Below are 18,743 nucleotides of genomic sequence, written 5' to 3'. Positions count from 1 at the left end.
TTGAAATAAAAATACTAGCTTGGGACATTTAAACAGTGATATCAAGGGAGCTGCATGTGTGCTCAGCACCTTTGAAAAATCAAACCACTTTTACATAGGTATTTAAGTACGGATTTAGAAGCCTAACTTTAGGTACCCAGGTTTGAAAATTTTGGTCTTAGTCTATAAAATGAGTAAAAAAGGTTCAATGCAAGTGTGAAGGGAGAACACCAGCAAATAAACCAGTGATGGCCAAAAACTATTACAACTGTGGCAAGGATAAACTGGGATCCTTCAAATAGGTTAATTTTCCCGTTTCAAGATCTCCTTTGGAGCTTTATGGAACAACATTCTGGGAAACATCAGCCAAAAGAGGGGTGTGCAGGATTCACTGTAAGAACATAAAAGAATGAAAAGGTGATGAAGAAATAACCCCTGCTGGAACAGTAAACTTGTTCGTTTCCTCTTTCACATGCTGACAATAATAGTTTTGTGTTTGGATGTTAAGAAGCAAAAAAGCAGAGGAGGGGAAGCTGAATGAGTGACATAATTTGACAAAGATTATGGCTACATAGTTTTCGGTGCTCTATGGTAAGACTGGATAATAGTTTTTGATTGGTGTGCAGGAATAGCTGCATTAACAGGATACTTCAGAACAAGAGGGAGATTTAGGAAACATTCTGCCCTTTAATTAGTGAGAGCTGAGCTTCGTCCTCTTCTGCCGGTGTCCAAAACTTGGCATAGAAGGAAGTGCTTTTCCAAAAATACTAACATTCAAACTGCCAAATAGTCATTTTAATCAATTCTAAATACATTAAAATAAGTTTTTAAAGTCACGTGATTTATATACTTTTCTGACGTTGAGGGAATTGATTAAACCCCACAGTATATTGTCATTCTGCCTTGAATTAAAGCATGTACAGTACGTGCACTTCAGATCTCTGCAACAGCTGAACAAATACAGGCAGATTTCCCACATCCCCACTCCTTCACCGAGAGGAATGTAATTCACTTGGAGTCTAAATTTATCTAGAGTTCTCATGGCCTCATTTTTCCTCCAATTTTTATTAGTAGTATTATCACAAGTTCTAAATATTATTAAGTGAAGATTCCCATTATTGACTAAACTGGTTTTCAGATAGGGTTCTGATGGCTGGACAGCTCTGGACCATACTACGCACACATTCAGGACCCTTCTATCTCTTTCCTGCTAGGATATCGATACACATAACTGATCAGCAAACAGACAAAGAAGTGCATCAATGCCACTCACATACTCAGAAGCTGTTTCAGAGGAGCATGTTGTAAATGAAGCACTAGAAAGCCATGTGCAATGGACCTTAATATAGCAAAGCTCAATCTAACAAGGTAAAGGTCTACAGCGGAACTAGGAGAGAGTTGCAGTGATCTACAAAACGTCTTTCAAGAATAACAAAATGCTAAAAAACTAACGTGACAAATCTAGCATCATTATTTACAGTACTCCGGATTCCAGTTTCTAGTGCTTCTAATATTTTCCTGAAACTTTTATTAAGAATAAGAAATTGACATAATTGTTCCTTTTCTCTCTCCTCCCCCCACCCACTTTTTTTGCTTAATCTTCACCATAGGCCATCACATGGAAACAGACAGCCTTGTTTATAATTCCCATGAACTCAGGATAGGAAATCATTCTGAGAGTGGATTTCATGGGTGAGTGAGTGGGTGGGAATTGCAGCAGCAAAAATTAACAGTTATAAATGACTACTTTCAACCTATCAAAGCTTTTCATCTTGTAATACTGCACGAAGACTCCTTTTAAGCTACAGCAGGATCATCATCATAGCATTGTAGTTAGCACAGCATTTTCTCATGCAGTATCTCAATCATTTAAAAAATTGCATGAGGCAAGCTTAGCATATGTGTTATCCCTCCAAATGCATTTTCTGTTTTTGTTATTGCAGAAATTGTTTTACTCCTTTAAGCAGTTTTTAATTACACTATAAAATAGCATTAAACCACATTTTTGAGGGAACGGGAAGAGGCTTGGAGGCACTAAACTCCATACCAAAATGGCTTAAATTTAATAATAAGAAAAAGTATGCAGATAGATAGTTCTGAATGTGAACAAGTCTCAGTACTTTAAGTGAGGTAAAAATATTTTAAATTAGTTAATATTTGAACAATTAAAAACACTAGTTCTAAGCACACACAGCAGGGGGAAGTAGGTTTGTTTTTACAACTGTAATGAAAGGATGTTTTGTACTAAGCTTTATTGCACACATACTCTTCCTACATTGCTGATACCTGTTCAAATGAATGTGAATGAACCATTAACCTTAACTTCTTGGCTGATTTTAACATTATTAGCTATCATTATATTTAAGACGTAACCATTAACGTAATGGTGGATGCACTGTATGCTTTAGCTCACCCTCTTCCAACTAATTACTATGACAAGGTAAATATGGGTCTCTAGAGACACTCTAGGCCAAATTTTGATCTCAGTCCAGATTTAAACCAGGGTAACTGAGATCAGAATCTTGCCTTTGAGAATGGTCACTAATCTGATACCATATGTTCTACACTATCTAAGCCCACTGACAAAAGATGAAGATTGCACTGCAGCCTTCACGTGCAGTGTCTATACAAATGCTAATTTATGTTGCAGCCTTAATGGCATTTTATTGCAGTTTCTTTCATTAACTTTATTATAAGCAAACATTACATATGCCACTAATTGTGATATTTATGCATCTATTAGCACCTCCAGACAATTTTTTTAACATATGAAGCCCTTAAAATGTAAGGATCACTAGGGTTTCTGCTGAGGTTTATTTAAGAAACCAAAAGCAGCACCAAAGTCAAAATATTAAATTATTAAATAAAAATAATTGCATCAAATATAAACCAACAATTTTCATGGAAGGAGTAAGAAAAATAAATATGTAAATGTTGGCCAGATGACAGCTGAAGGGTGTAAACACCAAGATACAAGAAGAATTGATTAGGTTGACTATTGGGAAAAATCTAAATGATGAAATTTATTAGGTCCCTGTTGCACAACCTTTGCATCACAGAAGGTCAAAAGGCAACTAACCAGGAGTCCAAAGTCCACACCTGTATACAATATTTTTATATAAGATTTTAATGCACACAATTTTTTTTCTGTTTAGAGAATGCTGTAAGTATAAACAGCACTTTAACTTCTTGATATCTAGCTTTATCCTGGAGGTGGCCACAATAAAGCTCTTTAGGACAGGGACTGTCTTTGCATTGCATACATGAGCAGCACTTAGCACAATACAGCCCCGATTGGGATGCCTAGACACTACAACAATACAAATAACAAACAATAATAATGATGAAATGATTGACAAGAGCAGTTCAGATAAGGGGAGCAGGTGCAGAATGTCTACTAGGAACAACTTAAAGGTAAAGAGAAGACAAACACAGAGAGAGAGGAGAGGAGAGATGAGGGATAAGTGAATAACCCAAGGAGACAGCTCATATAGGGCATCCAAGAAATGACACATTGATCCAAGTCTTCCTGATAAAAACAATTATACACACCTGGTAAAGATCTGTTAGTCTCATTATACTATCAGCTCTCTAGAGCAGAGACCTTGCCTTCTCTATGTTCTATACAGTGCTTAGCATGCTGACTGGGCTCAATTAATAAAATAAAGAAATAATGTTATATAATAATAGTAATAATGTATAACAGAAGGTATCCTGTGAACAAAGGACAGTTCACACATTTTGGCAGAGAACCTAGATAGAAGGGCAAGCATCAACATCTTCATTGCAATCATGGAACAAAGGGGAAGATGAAGACCGCTCCAACATACTTAGACTGCAGACTCCTCAAGGCATTGACCATGTCTTCATACGTCTTTGTACAGTCCTTAACACATTGTGGTTTCTAAGGCTGATGGGCCCATTGGTCACAATCATATTATAACTAATGAAATAATAAAATAAATAAATAATAACAGTAATTTTCCAATTTTCCCCACCCTTCGGATGACTTCACAAGGGACAGATCTTCTCACTGACACACCTCTCTTCTCTATTCCCTAGTCCTCCTCCTCTTAATTCTCAAATTTGGTTTCATTCTGTAGAAGGGCTACTTAGACCACTTGCAATCCATGGATCATAGCTGTAGAGCTACTGGAGTAAAGTAATCTGGAAAAGTCAGCTAAGATGCACAGGAGGTGAATATAATAGCCAGACTTCGCCTCATGAAAATCGGAAGCTCACTTGGAGCAAAAATGGCAAAGTTACTAACAGCATATACTGGAAAGAGGCAATCTCACTGAATTTCAGTATTGTTTTAAAAATATCTTACAGATAATAAAGGAGATGTGAGAAACTAACAGCCTCATGTTTACAGGTTAAATGGTCTTCAAAACACCAACCAACCAACTCACCACAATGTTGAATTTCAGTCAACAAAAAGAACTGAAACATTTATATGTTATTTTCTACTATATCTCAGGACTTCAGGAATAGGGAAATAACAAGTAAGGATGAACCTATATAAATGTACTACTATGTATATAATCTCACTTGAAGAAAGCTTTTAATTCAGGTATTGAAAACATCATCACTGCCATAGCAGTAAGGACATCAAAAACAATTACAGGAATAAACAAGGTGATGATATCTCACCCAAAACCAGGGTGGATAAAAATCAATGATTTAAAAAAAAATCGGATTTTTTTAATTTAAATCAGATATTTTTGATAAAATGCTTTTTGAGGAAAAACCCTATCTAAAGATAGTTTTAATTAAGATACATTATAGCTCAAAGATATCTCATCATGGAATAGGGATTATAAATTCTAATTCTATAGTATGAGACAATATATTCATGTAATGTTTAAGAAAAGTTTTGTAAATGAATTCCAATAGTTCATGGATTAGAGACCCAATTTTATGAGGTTCCAGGGGCTTCTGTATAGATTATTTAGGTTAATCTTTCTATCTACCCAATCAGACTCAGTGCTCAGTCTAGAAGATACCATCAGAGATGCTTAGTTTTGCAGTTCTCAAACCGTGGATTTGTGTCTTCAGAGATAATATGCTTGTTAACAGCAAAAATGTTTTTAAATAAATAATATATAGAGGTGAGAAATAAAAGACCTCAACCCTATTGTCCCTCTGCAAATTTGTGTACAGTCTCATCCCTTACCTCTCTCTAAAGGTGCAAAATTTCAAATAGTTCAATGAATAGAAGATTGCTGGGGGCAGAATAGATCTGGACAAGGAGAAGAAGTCTGGAGATAAATGTGAGAAGGGAGGGACAGGCAGCAGAAACAAAAGTGAAACTGTTTGAGCAGCATATTCCAGAAGTCTTGAGGTCTTTCTGAGTGTAGCCTTCATTGACTTGAGATTTACCATACCATTCTCACACTAGAAGGGAAGTCTTATAATAGGAGCAGGCCGTAAAAGAGACCCAGTTTTGGAATATTTTAATGTAGTTCCTCTACCTGTGGGTAAGACAGACATGAGTACAAAATGCAAATGGTGAAACAAAGAAATGCAAGGCCTGGTTGCCCCAATGAAACAACATCATGAGAAGTGTTCCCTCTCAGGAGGAAGCTGCGTTGAAGATGATGAAAGGAACAAGTCTGAACATGCAGGATCTTCAGGTTGGTAAAATTTTATTTCATACTTCTTTCCTAAGGACTGCCTGTCTTCCTTCTGGACTATTCTTCAATTCTCATGTTTGAGCAAAAAATATAGTTGTTACTCTATGGTACTATCATTTTAGATGCAGTTGTGATAAAAAAAATAAATAGCTGAAATAGGCAGATCTTCCTTTTACTATTTCACCTTTAAAGTAGTACTGAATGTCAGTGAATGCAATGAGTAATACTACATTAGCAGTATGATGATAATTGAATAACTGCATAGACTTATTTTGTTTAGGAGACTCCATCCGCAACATACAGGATTCTGAAGACTATCCACCTTCAAAATCACCACCATTTTCTACCGTTTCAGAGTTATCTGCCAATGATAGTGTTTCAGTCACATCATGTATGTCACAGCCACAGTATATCATCTGTAGCAAAAAGAAAAAAAAATCTCCATCATCCAGGAACAACCATAGATAAGTTTGTGATATGAACCAGATTACCTACGAGGTAATTGATGAAAAAATTGCCCGGTTTGTTTATGCAACAAACTCTCCTTTCCGTATGATTAAGACCAGGATACAGTCCACCCAACAGAGCAGATGTCACAAGCAAATTGCTGGATAAAGTGTATGAAAGAGAAATTGAGCAGTGTGCAAAAGGTCTAGAGGGTAAATTGTTAACCTGAGTCTTGATGGGTGGAGCAATGTTCACAATGTTCCTGTTGTATGTGCTTGTGTGACAACAAAAGAAGGGAATGAAATGCACACACAGCAGAATACTTACAAGTAGCAGCAGTAAAAGCTATAACAAACTGAAAAAAAATCAAATGCCTAGTACGCAGCTTGGTCACAGACAATGCTGCAAATGTAGCCAAGATGAGAAGAAATTATTTAGAAGAGAGTCCCAAGGTAACATATGGTTGCAGTGCTCATTTGATGCACCTCCTAGCTAAAGACTTCAGTGTTCCAGAAATAAAGACTGTTGTTGTTGAAACTGAAAAATACTTCCATAACAAACACTTTGCAGCAGCTGCTGTGAAAAAACTGGGAGGAACCAAGCTAACTCTCCCACAAGACGTGCGATAGAACCCAGTAGTGGACTGTTTTGAGCACTGTCATAACTATAAAGGGAAGGGTAACAACCCTCCTGTGTACCATACTATAAAAACCCTTCTGGCCAGAGACACCAAAATCCTTTTACCTGTAAAGGGTTAAAAAGCTCAGGTAACCTGGCTGACACCTGACCCAAAGGACCAATAAGGGGACAAGATACTTTCAAATCTTAAGGGGAAAAGGCATTTGTTTGTGCTCTTTGTTTTGGGGTTGTTCGCTCTTGGGACTAAGAGGGACCAGATATCAATCCATGCTCTCCAAATCTTTCTGAACATGTCTCTCATATTTCAAACTTGTAAGTAACAGCCAGACAAGGCGCGTTAGTTTATCTTTGTTTTCTCACATTGTAAATGTTCCTTTTGCTAGAGGGTTTACCTCAGTTTGCTGTAATTTTAAACCTAAGGCTAGAGGGGGTTTCTCTGGGCTCTTTAAATCTAATTACCCTGTAAAGTTATTTTGCATCCTAATTTTACAAAAATAATTTTTACCTTTCTTTCTTTAATTAAAACCCTTCTTTATAAAAACCTAATTAATTTTTCCTTGTTTTAAAATCCAAGGGGGTTGAATCTAAACTCACCAGAAATTGGTGGGGGAGAAGAGGGGGAATGGTTAATTTCTTCTTGTTTTAAGATCCAAGGGTTTGGATCGGTGTTCACCAAAAAATTGGTAAAAAAGTCTCTCAAGGCTATCCACGGAAGGGTTATAGTACTTGGGAGGAAAATATTCTGGGGGGAAAGTAAACAAAGTTGCCCAAATAACTCAAATAATTTGGGTGGTGGCAGCAAAACCAAATCTAAGCTGGTAGTTAAACTTAAAGGTTCTCATGCAGGTCCCCACATCTGTATCCTAGAGTTCAGAGTGGGGAAGGAACCTTAACAAGCACTATATCAAGAACTGGCCTAATCTGATGACAGTTTGTGAACAAAATCGTTAAACAGATGGCACTGTCACAGCCAAAGTTCAACATTGGGTTTAAGAGAAATGTTGAAAACATGCTGAGTACCCCGAAGCCTATTTCTGTAGCCTTGAACAAAATGCAGGGAAAATAGCTGTTTTATTGCTGATGCTGTTGAAATTTGGAAGGAACTGAGCAAGATCTTAAAAAGATAAATATGCAATGACAGTCAAATTACAAGTATTAAAAAAATGAATGGGACAAGCACTATCTCCAGCTCATTTTCTTGCAAATATTCTCAATACTCTCTACAAGGGTCAAACCTTAACTGCTGAAGAAGAGGAGTTGGTTATGACATGGACATCCAGCAATCATCCCTCCATAATGCCAACTATAAAACATTTCAGAGCTAAGAGTAAACCATTCAAGAAATATATGTTTGCTGATGATGTTTTAAAGAAAGACACACCAGTGAACTGGTGGAAGTCACTTAAGCACTTGGATTCAGAGACTGTTGAAGAGATAATCTCACTTTTAACAGCAGAAGCTTCTTCTGCCGGTGTAGAAAGATTATTTTCTTCCTTTGGACTCATTTATTCCAAATTGAGAAATCATTTGGGACCCGAAAAAGCAGGAAAGCTTCTTTTTCTTTTCCAGATTATGAACAAACAGGAAAATGAAGGTGAAGACGACTGAGTTAGCTGCAGAAGCCAATATTTTAAATTTCTCATGCTGACCTGGCTGACACAGTCAATTTAATTTTTGTGGGTTTTTTTTAAATATTTCATTTAACTATTTTAGTTAAAAACAATTTTAACAAAAACAAACCTGATTTTTAAAAACGTGAATGTCAAAAATTCATATACTTGTTTTGATAAAATATTATATGTTTGCTGTTGAAGAAAAAAATCCAGAATACATAACGTTGTTGTTTTAGTTAAATAAAACCATTTAAATGTCTGTCTGTCTGGTGATGTTCTCCTCCTAATACAGCATGGCAAAAAATTCCTCCAAATATTAATGATTAACCTGTTGAATTGTAGTTCACCTCTCAATGACTTCATAAATATCTGCTTCAATTACCTTTGGTAAATGAAATAACCAAACAATCATTCATTTTCTGATAGAGCTGTAAAACTAATCTGAAAAGTTTTCAAAATAAATCACTTTAAAAATGTATAGTGTGTACCTTCTAAAAATGAAACCTACATCTATCTCGGAGTTGTGAAGAATATGTATTAAGGTTATAACAACTAACAAGAATGCACTTTTATGTAGAAATCCATGATTAAATCAAGTCTTCCTGACTAGTGATTTAAATCACTTTGATTTAAATCAAATCCACCCCGCCCAAAACCTGCATGATTTGTTGAGAGAACATCTTCCACAGGCTCTGTGGGGAAAAGGAATAAGGAGTAGCTGAACTGCTTTAGCTTTTCAGAGGATATTGTCCTACACAGAGAAGTGATCTAAAAGAGATCAGAAGTTTTTCAAAACCACATATGCAGGCAAATGGGACTTGAAACGAATCTGAATGAACCAGATACATGCAGAAGACCAAGACACATATATGGAAGCAGCAGTGACTATTACATCTATACTGAGAGTATCCATTATAAAATTAAGCCGAGGAAATCAAGAGATCCCCCTCCAGAACAAGCATGCAGCCTTCCATTTACTGTTTCATCCATTACTTTCTGAAAAAAATGTTGAAGCACATTCAGAAAGATATCAAAAAGGCTTCCTGAAGTAATTTCCCACTTAGCCTGAAAATGGTAAATCAACTATTAGAGTGTATCCTTCTGGTGATGACACACCGCTCAAAGACATGGCCCTCTAATAAGAAAAATGAAACAGAAGCTAGTTGTCACCTAAAGACATGGGGGAGGGGAGGTGGCGAAAGATGGGAATTATGTTGCAAGATAAGAAACTGAACAAACAAGAACAATAAAATAAAGCAACAGACATTTACTAAGTCAGGAAAAATCACTGACAATGAAGATAACTAGTGAAAAAAGTCTCTGTGATGACAGCCAGAAATGAGAAAAAGCAACTAGGCTAACAACAAAGTATCAGGAAAAATAGTAAAACAGTGGAAACTAAATTTGGAGGCAACAGAATTCATCTATAATCAGCAGATTGACAGGAGACTAACTATTTAAAGATGCTCTTAAAATGAGGACTTCAGTTAGAGATAAAAATTATCTGATCCCCACTTTAAAAAACCCAAGTCCAAGCCATCCTTAGCAAAGTAAAGTTACTTTAGAACTTTGGGGAAACCTGAATAGATGGCAAAAAAAAGTAATAATTTATGACTGCCATTGCTTGGAGCTTGTAGAATGAGTACTTAGCCAAAGATATCAGCCAGGGAGACCCTAAAGCCAACAGTGTGAGTGTCCAGTCAACTAGAGACCAGATAGTAGAGTGGACTCCACAAGTCAGCAGAGACCTTTATCTAATAACTTGATTTATTTGTGCATCCCACACATTACCTAAGCTAAGACTCCCATCTGTCTAGTTCTTATATCTTGCCCATCATGATAGTATTTCAATGCCTTACCAGAAAGACATCCTCATGATGATCTATAGGCTGCAGCATTACTTGGTAAACCACAATAAAATTTCCACTAGCTGAGCTGGTAGAAGACGTGCTTAGCCCATATCAGACAGAAGCAACTCTATGTCATGTATGTCTCTTAACGGGACAATATCAAGGTTAGTAAGCCAAATATATGACCTACTTTTAAAAATGATATTGTCTCCAAAAAATCTTGTGTTTTTTAGATTTTTTTTTAAAAGATTAGTGATCTTAAAAACCAAACTGAATTTTCTCTTCCTATTTCTCTATTAATTTATTTTGTTTATTGTAATTTCTTTGGATGTATACTCTGAATAAAAAGGAAATCCCATTCAGGGTTCTAAACACAAGAAACCAGAAAAGAAATAGAATTAAATAGTAATTTAACCTGGCAGCCAGCAGAATCCACCCCCAATAAAACACATTTTTAAACTAATTAAGTAAGTTTTAAAATAATACACTGGACTTGATTCCAACCCTACTATAACTAAACAATATGTTGTTGATTTTTTGTATTGTAGTGTAAAGAAAGTGGAAGGCTGAAGTCTAGTCCCTACAACTCCTGTATACTGGTGCCTTGCATTCCTAGGCAAAGGTGCTAGAGCAGAAATAAAACTAAATTTCTTAAATACATATTTGTTGTAGAATGCTGCAAAGATCCAGTCTATGGTAAACAGTCTTGTTATGTGCACACAACCCATGGATCAGTCTTTATGACTTCTCTTGCAATACCGAGGGAAAAGCCCATCTCTCACAAGAAGCAAATCCATCCAGGTTTTGACACCACGCTGTTATGGATCTCCATATAAACAAACTCACAGATTAAGGCTCTGATCATACAGTTCATTGCATGCTGATGGTGCCTATTCAAAGACCCCAATGAAATCAGTGGGGTTCTGTAAAGAGACAGCTCTTCACTCATGCACAACTAATTGTGGGATCAGGACCTAAGAAAGTCAATTCTCTCCATTGCACGTCAGTTGTATGTCATTCTAAATAGGATAGCAAGGGCAGCGTTATGTCTAGAAAAATCATTTAGGCCAGGGGTTCTCAAACTGGGGGTCAGGACCCTTCAGGGGGTCGCGAGGTTATTACATAGGGTGTTGCGAGCAGTCAACCTCCACCCCAAACCCTGCTTCACCTCCAGCATTTATAATGGTGTTAAATATATTTAAAAAGTGTTTTTAATTTATAAGGGGGGGGGGGTCACACTCAGAGACTTGCTATGTGAAAGGGGTCACCAGTACAAAAGTTTGAGAACCACTGATTTAGGCCTTTCTTTTTAACCTCTCAATTCCAAGAGTTGATTACCATTTTATTATATACACAGTACACATTTTTAGAACAATTGGATTATAAACTCTAGGCACTAACCTGACTTGCAATTTTAGTATGGGTGAAAAGGGTGAACCAAAAAGTATTTCCAGCTACTAATAGGGAAAATCTGAGCTTTTTTTCCCCCCCAAATAGGTGGGAAAAAAAAGAAAATTAGAGGTTTATTTTATTTTATTTTGGCAGGCAGCAACTTAATATGGTGCCAAATCAGATTTTTGCTACAATCTCTATCAATGTAAAGGTGCAGATGACTTGGCTCCAAACATAGTAAAAATGTCACTAATCTGCACTAATCTCCTGGGGAGGGGGGAAAAAGGAAAAGGGGCTGGGTCCGAGTATGACCTAGTGAAGAGATTTTGCATGCCACGTGAGCACAGAGCATAAGTATGGATTCTGACTCCGTGCTTCTTTAAGCTACTGTATCCTTTTTTCTGTTTGTGGTAATCTTTTTAGCTGACTTTGCGCAAATAGTACAACTCCTGTTCACAGGCAACGAAAGGAAGCAGAAAATGGAATTTGAAATGCTGAAATAAAATAATTGTAGGCCATGGGCTATAATTTGATTTCATGCTTACAAGGAAATGAAAGCGGACTTCCTTAAACATATTTTTTTTTAAATATGCTTTTTACCATGTTAGGATTTCCTCTAGCATAGAAGAGAAAATAGGATTGCAGAAAATGTGCCGTTCTCAAGTATCATTGCTACTCAGGGGCAAAGCTCTGTTTTAATGTGCACTTCCCATTCTGGGGAAGAGGAAATTCTTCAATTAATAAACCGGGTGGACTGAGGCGAGTTTTTAAGGTTTAATCAATTTCATCTGCCCTTAGAATAAAAAGACTGACTATTCTACTATTTTTTCTCCCCTTTTCCCCCTTTTTAAAAAATAATAAAATGAATGTTTTATTTTAAATTCTTTGAGGTTAGTATCTCCTGTTTCAGGAAATATTGTCTATTTCATGCAGCGAGTATGAAACTTCCCCCTCTCACCAACCCACCCTCATTTTTCTTTGTTAAGAATCCTTCTTCAAAAAACACTAAATGATTCTCTGTTTTCATATACAGTAACACCTGGGGAGATGCTATGAGTTATACAGGATTTTGGTAGGTACCTTCGGGGGAGGTGGTGGGGTTGGTGAGGAAGATGTTTTGCTGGATAGGGAATCTTTCAGAAGCCAGTGTTAAAGGGAGGGGGGACTGGAGTGCATGAATTACTCATGAAGAAACCCTCTGTAAAGCAATTCAAATCATGTACCAAAACGGATACCAGAGCTTTGGTTAGACAACACTTTGAAAAGTACAGGAACTCTCACTACAGTTCAAGGATCCCACCACGGTTTTCCAGGGATGCCAGTCCAGATGGTTTATCAGCTGGAAGTCACAAACAGGGAACTGCCTGAGAGCCTTACACTCAGAAATTGATTTATATGAAGTTTCTAGGTACCCAGGGACAGCTCAACTTTGCAAAACATAGGGTCACATTGCCAATACACTGAAGGTTGCCCCAAATTTCTCTAAAGATGTATTAAAACGTACAAAATATAATACAATCATCCTTGATCAACAAACAGAGATTGCTTGTTGCCTGAATTTACCACCAATAAAAACTTTGGTTGGATAAGCTCTTTCCTACCCCTACAGCTTTAAAGAGTGGGCAGTAGTTGTCTTAAGCCCTCACACTTCCAGGGAATCCACATCTGACCCACCAAATAGAGTGCTGCCCTACAGTTACCCATCCATGTTCCTGGTTTACTCTGGGACCAGTTCCTGTCCTCCTGATCCATGTAGCGAGGTTTCCAGAAGCCAATGCATATCAAAAATAGGTGTAACAAAAGGTATAGTTGCTACAACCAAAGGGAATTTCAAATAAGGAGCTGGTGGCCAGAGATGGGAGGATCTGTTCATAAGTGGTGAGAGAGCTAGCCAGAGCGCTGCATATATTATTTTGCAGAAAGCTTCACAAAACAAGCCCAAGAGCTGGCACATATTTGAGGGCTTTGTGGGCTGTACAATGTGCACCTCTGCTCTAAAGACAAAAATGGAGACTAATATGGGACCCTTTGTGAATGCGTTCTCTCTTACTATAAAGTTATCCAAAGCCCTTCTTGTTTAAACACGCACATAGTAAATGTCAGCAGCTGAAGGCATATGGCACTGGGTAGATTCTGGGCTTTGTACAGATGCTTGTAAGGAACAGAATAGATCTCCTGAGGGGTTGCTATTGCTTTTGCAAAAGCACCTGCAGGAATACTTAAATAACTGTATACGGTTTTTATAAGATCATTTTTCAGTTCTGGTGGCTGACTTCAAGCCTACGGTGGTCTTGTCATATTAACTAACGTTATAAGACAGAGAGATTGTTTTTGAAAGAGTTCAGGCCTGAAGGGTCATTTCAGGGGCACAAAAGCTATATCATCCACTACTAATCAAGAGTTATAGGTATGAACCACAGAACTGGAGTCTCATTTTCTACGCCAGCATGGTCTGCACAAACTACAAAGGTCATGTGTTTAGATCCACAGAGGAGGATTACTGTTACACTGCTCAATGGTGACACCAATTGGCCAGTCAGAAGCAGCATGAACAGCACTCTAATAGGAACTCCAAAAGCGCCAAGGTGTGATGGATTTGAAGCTGCCCTTTAATAATTCATTAATATTGTATGCTGATCTGGTTATTGGCATGTTTGCTGTATAAATACATTAGTTTAGTTTAACAGGAGGGGCTATCTGGAAAAACAAGCAGGAAATGAAAGAATGGCTCATGATAAGCACTTAACCACAAACACTTGAGGGCTGTTAAGAGACAATGCCAGGAAAGGAAATGGCCCAGGAACACAAGAGAGCAAAGGAACTATATAGTGGAGTTTTAAAAGGGACTCTCTCTCGAGGGAGAAGAGGTAGTTGTTTGATGGAACCAGACAGACAAAGGCACCTGCTGGGGTTGTTTGAAGAATTTAGGCTTGCATAGGATACCATCAGGGAATGGTAGGCCTTTAGGTAACAGACACATATGCAGTTTATTGTTTTAAAATTCTGTCTTTAAATGCTTTGCTCCTACTGCAAAATAAACAACACTTTGGTTTTAAGAAAATGGTCTTGGTCCCAGTATACTATTGGTCACCAAATCCCAAAGAGAAGAATTGCAGGTGCTTGAACTCAGATTGACCTGTTGGGTACAAATGCTTGATACACAGGGTGCTGTAGCCCAGGGCCCATTCTAAGAGCTAGTCTGCACTAGAAGCGCTACATCTGCGCAATTGCATCCGTGCAGCTGCACTGCTGTAGAGAGTATGGTGAAGATGCTCTATGCCGACGGGGGAGAGCTCTCCTTTCGGCATAATTGTTTCAGCATCTCCCACCAACACAACACCGGTGTAAACAGCGCTTAGGTTGCTGTAACTTGTGTCTCTCGGGGGGGAGGGGGAGGGTTCACACCCCAAGCGACCTAAGTTATATCAACATAAGCAGTTGTGTAGACCTGCCCTAAGACTGGGAGAGAATTGTGGAGTTCACCATGAGATAGCTAAAGGCATGAGGCCTGACACCTGAGGGAGTGCATTCAGAGACAAGAAGGGGGAGAGACATGAAGCTAGTCCAGTAACCATGATATGAAGCTTTAAAATTAAACCTTAGACTTAATCTCTCTATTCACATTACTTTAGAACAGCAGTTCTCAAACTGTGGGTTAGGACCCCGTTTCACCGGGTTGCCAGGGCTGACGTTAGCCTTGCTGATGCCTGGGGCTGATGATGAAGCTGAAGCCCGAGCCCCACTGCCCAGGGCCGAAGCCCGAGGGCTTTAGGTTACAGGACCCTTGCCTGGGGCTGAAACTCTTGGGATTCGGCTTTGGCTAGCTTGGGCAGGCTTAGGCTTTGGTCCTCCCTTCTGAGGTTGCATAGTAATTTTTGTTGTCCGAAGGGGGTTGCGGTACAATGAAGTTTGAGAACCCTTGCTTTAGAAGCCTCAGTGATGAGCAGCAGTCAAAAAAGCATTCAGAGCCCAGATAGGTAACCCAGTGATGGCAGTTAGCAAAGCTGTTAGGATTCCCAGTCCTGATAGCTTTTGATCAGCAAAATCAATTGCGCATGCAAGTCTATCTAGGTACTTACATGGGCTCTAACACCAAAGTATCCAAGTACCCTCTAAGTATTAAAAAAAAATATTGTATATCTTCCTTCTCAACCTGTATGAGCAATAGCTTATTTATTTTGTAGGATTTTCTTGTTTATGTCTGTTTGCATGTGAAGAATTTATGAAGGGAAGCTAAATTGGAGAACAGAATTTTGCATTTGTAAGTAAGGTCCGCAGTCAATTTTAAGTCCTGTAGGAGTGAGTTTCACAGTCCAGGTTCTATCGCCTAAGGGGAAGAATAAAGGCAGGAACAGGACCGTAGTCAGGGCTCCAACAAAAATGCAAAGCACTGTCTAGTAAGAGAAAAAAAGGTTTCTGTAATCAAAGAGGCTGACATCTATTTTATTTAGATTCTGCAAGTTAGTGCTTTTATCTTACTTTTTATCATAATGCTTAGTGTTATTTCATCTCTTTATTATAGAGAAGGGAGTCTTGCTGTAGAGAGGATGCAATGTATTGTAGAGTCTGAATTCTAAAGCTACCTGGCAAGGTTCAGGAAGCTGGCATTACGATAATCTGAAGAAACTCATAGATCATAAATGTGTTAAAAATTATGAATGGAAGGAGAACCAGGAAAGCTATTCACACTCATGAAAGGCTCCCAAAAAGAAGTCACCATCTAAAAAATGAAAGAAAACTAAAAGTAAACTCAGCAGAATTCCTTCATGAAAAGAGTAAAATTAGCATATTGAATAAGCTGCCAACTAAGGCCATTGAGGCAAGTCATGTAAATGACCTCAGGATACAATCAGACGTTTTTCTGGGTAGGGAGAGAAAGAGAGGTTGAAGGATATAGAGCAGGTCACATTTCAGTTCAAAAGCAACAGGAAATAATTCCACCATGTAGTGGCACTGAAAACAGCTGCCCCAAAACCAGCATGCCAAGAAACTCTGAACTTTACTAAATGTGATACAGTAGCAGTTCTAGTTCTGTTGTGAAAAAAGCAAGGAGGTGAATTTGAAGGTTGAAGATAAGCCAAAGTAGACTTGTACTTGTTGGCTGTAGTGGACTTTCCTTCCCACCCTCACCCCACTCCTTCAATTCCATGCACAAATCGCTGTTCATAGTGCCTCAGTCTGTGTATCATGAGCCATGAATCAAATCCGTTTTGATTTCTTGAAGGTGAAGTAGGAAGAAGTGTTTTTCAAAACAAAAATTTTAAATTACAGCAGAAATAGCCACCACAAAACTATAAAGCACAGCTGGAATTCTGATGAACTGAGCTCATGATGAAGAGGAGGGGCCAAATTTACAGAAACAAATCAAACACTGAATACTACAAATAGGATGCTCACAGATCATTACGTTTTATAAAGACACATTTGGTGGCCCTTGAGACCAACCTTGCATGCTTGCTAAAAGCAATTAAAACTCAATGTTTCCAAGTTATGTCTAGTGTCCACTTAGATTTATCAAAAACGATATATAACCTATTGCTTTTTTCTCAACACTGTCAAAAATAATACATGGCATAATATTTCTCATTTCCAGTGGAATTGTATTCTGTCTACGGGTCAAATCCTGCAGTCCTTATCAGGAGAAATGCTCACTGCCTTATCAGGCAAAACTCACCACAGTAAGCACTGCACACTCAGGCCCAATCCCTGTATCACTACTCAGGATGATTGTAACATTAATAACTTTTAGTTTAAAATGTTCTTGTGCACATGAATTAAGTCAGGAACCACTACATTTTCTTAAACTATCTGTTCATATTGCTAATTTGTCTGCATTAGATTCTTTGCAATACCCACTTAGAAGATCAAGAAATCATTTATTTTTGTTGGCTTTTTCTTTTCTACTTCCTCCATCTTGTTTTTCTAATGGGATAGAACAGGGGTCGGCAACGTTCGGCACGCGGCTTGCCAGGGTAAGCACCCTGGCAGGCTGGGCCAGTTTATTTACCTGCTGACGCGGCAGGTTCGGCCGATCGCGGCCCCCACTGGCCGCGGTTTGCCGTCCCGGGCCAATGGGGGCGGAAAGAAGCGGCGCGGGCAAGCGATGTGCTGGCCACGGCTTCTCGCCGCCCCCATTGGCCCGGGACGGCAAACCGTGGCCAGTGGGGGCCACGATCGGCCGAACCTGCCGCGTCAGCAGGTAAATAAACTGGCCCGGCCCGCCAGGGTGCTTACCCTGGTGAGCCGCGTGCCGAACGTTGCCGACCCCTGCGACAGAAGCTAAGTGCAACTGCTTTTTGTTTACTTCTGCTTGTGCAAGAGCGTCACTAATGAGGGGAACAGCAATATGCAAAGCTAAGAAAACAACATTCCTTAGTTAACGTATTCTTGTGTATTAGTGCAAAGGGAATTTTTTTTTAAGTATCTCAGACCAAGGTAGTGACTTTTTTTCCTCCACTCCGATTGTTGGAATGGGAGATTTATTAAAAAAATATATTTAAGCTTTGTGTAGCTTGAAAACTTGTCTCTCTCACTAACAGAAATTGGTCCAATAAAAGATATTACTTCACCCAACTTATCTCTCTAATATCCTGGGACCGACATGCCTACAAAAACACTTCATACTTAGACTCAAAGACATTTCCACCTAGATATTTTTAAGTCAGGGCAAAGTCACATATCCTAATTTTTTGCTGTTGTAGAATAGTTGCATATTAAGCAATTATCCAGAAAAAGTATTAAATAGTCAGATGGCAAAATATGCAAAGAATATAAAATTATTTAGATTAGTAAAGACAAGAGAGGATTATGAGGAACTTCAGAGGGACCTAAGAGAGCTGAGTGACTGGGCAAAGTGATGGCAAATGAAATTCAGTATTGTCAAGGTAATGTACACTGGAAAAAATAATGTAAACTATTTCTGCACACTGGTTTCTAAATTAACTGTAATCACTAGGGAAAGAGACTTGTGGACAGTTCAATAAAAATCTCTGCACAATGTTCAGCAGCAGTCCAAAAATCAAACAAAATGAACAAAATGTAAGAATGTATGAGTGGTGAGACAGAAAATACTCAAAGTATTAAATAAATGGTACATTCTCAACTGTGGAACTCATTCCCACTAGACATTGAGGCCAATAATTTAGTGAAATGGGTTAGATATTTATATGAATAATAGAAACATTCAC

General features: G+C 38.3%; 1 protein-coding gene across 1 annotated transcript in view; it reads right to left on the bottom strand.

The window, feature by feature from the left end:
• The window catches only part of EEFSEC (eukaryotic elongation factor, selenocysteine-tRNA specific), a 172,552-nt gene that overhangs the window by 123,915 nt on the left and 29,894 nt on the right, over window positions 1–18,743 (bottom strand). The window lies entirely within an intron of this gene.

The sequence above is a fragment of the Chrysemys picta genome, chromosome 7 (assembly GCF_011386835.1).
Source record: "Chrysemys picta bellii isolate R12L10 chromosome 7, ASM1138683v2, whole genome shotgun sequence".
NCBI lineage: Eukaryota > Metazoa > Chordata > Testudines > Emydidae > Chrysemys > Chrysemys picta.
The sequence above is the reverse complement of the archived record's forward strand: the minus strand, read 5'-3'. Positions and strand labels throughout refer to the sequence as shown.